We start from the raw sequence: 3,843 nt of genomic DNA on the forward strand, positions 1-3,843 counted from the left end.
GTAGCTGCTGGAAGCCGATGCGTTGCTTCTCGGTAGCCGCTGAAGGATCTGGGCAAAACTGTCCATCATCGCGTTCCGTTGTCGCTCGAGGGCTTCTTCGAGCAAGATTTTGATGGGATCTCCTGCCCCCTCGTCTTTCTTCTCGTCCGCCATGGGAGGCCGTCGGGATTTGCGAGGCTGGTCTTGCAAAGGTTCAACCAGTTCAAGCCCTAACTCCTTATATCCCGACCTTGTTGGGGACATGCAAAGAAAAACAGAGAAAAAGCAGACCGCTCTGATACCACTGATCCGGATTTAAACAGGAACGCAACAAATTACAGAGATAACCATATACACAAATATGCAGCGGAAATAATACTTCATTTCATTAATGGAAAATACTCAAATATGCTTACAACAGAAATGGAAATAAACTAGCTAGGGCGATGGTAGCTTATCTCTGAGAAGAGATGTGATGGCTACATGCCTCTGAACTATCTTACAATGAGGCTCGAAGGCCTATTTATTGTTGAGAAACAATGGAAAACCCTTCACATTCCAAAACCTAACCCTAGAAGATGAAACGCCAAATTGTGGGCCCCGTTTTTGGGTAAGTTGGTACATCAACTTCCCGGGGTCGCGAATTGGTCATACTATCTCCGTTTGACGTGCATGATAGCCCGTTGGAAAGATCTCTCCGAGGACTACGACAGAAAAGACGATTTTTATCAGAAAAATTGCTGGCGGTAGATTTCCCAAAAAACATCGTTTAGGGCCTCAAAACGGCTCCAGAAGTTCAGGACCCGAAAAACTGCTAAAAATAGTAAGTTGTGCTACAATTAAGGAAACTGAAAATGCTGAGAAAGACAATGGTGGGGGTCCAGGTGGACTTGGCAGGTGGCCGCCAATATCCACCTGGATCACCTTCCTCCTTCCTTTCTTGTTCTGCTATGTCACCCCTGGCTCCACCTTCTCCCCCTTGCTATTCTTACTCCTCACTACCAGTAGGGCTGACATCATAGGTTAAGGCCTTTATGTCATCCTCAGCTGTTATGTTTCGGAAAACTTCCCATGTTATAGGGAGTGTAAGGGTATGGAGGGCTTCCTTTACTAAGATTTTGATTAAGCCATGCTGAGCTAGCTACTCTGAATTTCTTGCTTATACCTTGGTGCTGGAGTCAATGAGGGATTAAAGGAGGAAGTAAGGGATACTGAGCTTCTGAGGTGCTAGAGTGCCCATGCCATACCTTAATTCCGGGAGGATTCTAAAGTGATAACCATAAAAAATGTTGTACCTCCCCTCACAGGAAATGTATTTGATTATTTGATAGCTAACCTCATCCCAGAGATATGGTATGCAAGCCCTTCTAGTGTCATGTTTATCTTCAACAGGGGTTTCATTATTTTGGAAAAAGTTCTTCTTGGCAGCGTGGCCAATTGGTTTCTCCTATTTACTCCAAGGTAGCCAAAGGGGAAGGGTAGTTATCCTACTCATAAATTCAGGGGTTATCTCCATGGAAAGACCTCTAATGGTGACAGTGGCATGAGTTCTTATGTGAGGGACTAGAGAGAGGGAAAATTCTTGGGCAATATCCTCATCAAACCCTCGAAATTTTTCAAAAAAGTTCCTCCAATTTGCTCTTGTGAATATGTCCACTACTTGGGGATGTGCATGGAGCCTAGTGGAGTTAGTGGGATCCTTTCTCATAAAACCTCCTGTCATATTGTCTATACTCTTTTGGAAAACCAAATATGGAGGTGGAGATAAAGAATTTTGAGAAAAGCAGAGAAACAAAGGAGAGTGTGTTTTTTTTTTTTTTTTTAATTTTTTTTTTTTTTTTTTTTTATGTATTTTCTCCTCTCCTAAAGACTTATTTCCTCCTCCAATTGAGACCAATTCTTTAATATATTGATATTCAACAGGGGATATGCATGAACCCTACCTCTTCAGACCGAAAATCATGCTAAAAACTGTGTTTTCTCCCCTCAAAATGGCTCACTACCCCTCCTATAGAAGCTTGTTGTCCCTCCTGTAGATTTCCTATAGGTGCTCCTGTAAAAAACCTGTAGGTGCTCCTGTAGAAAATTTCGAGAGAAGGAATATGGTAGAGATCGATGGAGGATGGTGGTTATGAGGCTGTGGGGGCACAAGGAGACTGTTATAGCTGAGTTACGAGGAGAGAATGAAGGAAAAGGTGGTGAGAATACTCAGGGAGGAGTACTTATTACCCTTTATGGATATTTTTGATGAGGAGTGTTGAGCTGGCAAGGTGTACGTTGGCCATATTCAGACTATTGGTCTGCACCTGCTTGGTCATCCTCGCCCTCTTGTAATCATCCCTCATTATTGCATCGGAGTTCACACTTCCTCCACTACCTATCCTTGGCATCTTGTGCTGGAGTTGACTGTGCGCACATGTAGGTGACACCTCGGATGAGTGGAGTCAACTAGATGAAGGTGGCCAAGTTAACTGGCCACCTTTCCCCCGTTCAACCTCAACCATCTCATTTTTTTTGCATGAATTCTAATTACACATGCAAACAGAGAAGTGACTTAGTTACTTACCTGTGATCTGCTTGTATTTGTTGTGAGGTGTTGTGGCTTTCTCTGCTGCATGCCTTTCTCTGCTACATGCCTTTATTTCCCTTTTGCATACTATCTTTGCTTGTTGATGTGTGGTTGTGTGCTTTTGCAGGTTCCTCTATGGCTGGGTCTAAGCTTCAGGTGCCTTTTCAACCTTCATGTTTGCACTCTTTCGCTATTGGTGCTGGATTTCTATGGGGGCTGCTATAGGAATTCCTATAGGTGCTCGTGTAGTTGCTTATCCCCTTGAGACTTCAACTTCTTCCTGTGCTTGGAGCTCAAGGATGATGCTAGAGGTGTAGATAAAGATGGAGAGGTAGTAGGTAGGCTTCAGGTGATTTTTCCTCTCATTTTTTGTTTTTTGTTTCATATTGGAAAATTGTTTTTCTGTGTGTTAGAGTATGTCTGTTCAGCCCTCCGTCAGAGATCAAAATCTCGTTTATTTCATTTCATCTTCAGTGTCTCATACAATCCTATCATCTGCATTCCATTAGGAGCATCAATCTTCTGACGGAAGGGTCTTGTCTCCATACTTCCCTCATGTCATGTACCTGCTGGTTCGTGTCTGATCATCAAGGTTCGTCAAAGTCAATTTTACAGTCATTAGGGATGGTCTTTGGTAAGCTAAGAGTCATTTCAGTCATTAGGTCTAGGGTTTTGCAAATTTTGTCTTCAAAGTGTCCAATAATACCAGTAGACATAAGAGGATGTTCTTAATAAGTTTTCATTCCAAAATTTTCATTATTAATAATGCTTGAAAATGATTCTTCTTCAAAACTCTGTTTTGAAGAAGAAATCGTCAAATTTATTGTTTGTAATAAATATGTAATTTTTAAAGTTTTACAGTCATGGAGTATTTCAGGTGCAACCCTGGCCATCCTTTGCCGAAATCCAATTCCAATCATCCCTGCAAAAATTGACAAAGTTTCATCATTCGGGTCAAAAAGTCAAAATGGAAACAAAAAACAGATTTTGTATTAAAGGTGAAAAGTGCCAAATTCGAAACATAAGAAAGTGGGTTGTTGCAAAACAAAAATCAAATCCATGACCATACAAAATATTTTCACCATTAAAATGTCATTTGCACACAAGAATTCGTCAAAGACCCAAAGGAAAATCGTGGAGGAGCGAAAATTTGTGTTTGAGGCTGGGACTATGTATTGGAGTGTTGCGTGGCGCATTGGGAGGTAGTCACGGCGCATTGGCAGGTCGCGGCACATACAGCCGCACATCACCATGTTAATTATAATGTGCATGGCGCACATACGGGTCATGGCTCA

The sequence above is a fragment of the Pinus tabuliformis genome, chromosome Q (genome assembly GCF_031772625.1).
Source record: "Pinus tabuliformis cultivar Carrire ecotype Pingquan chromosome Q, CPIR1, whole genome shotgun sequence".
NCBI lineage: Eukaryota > Viridiplantae > Streptophyta > Pinopsida > Pinales > Pinaceae > Pinus > Pinus tabuliformis.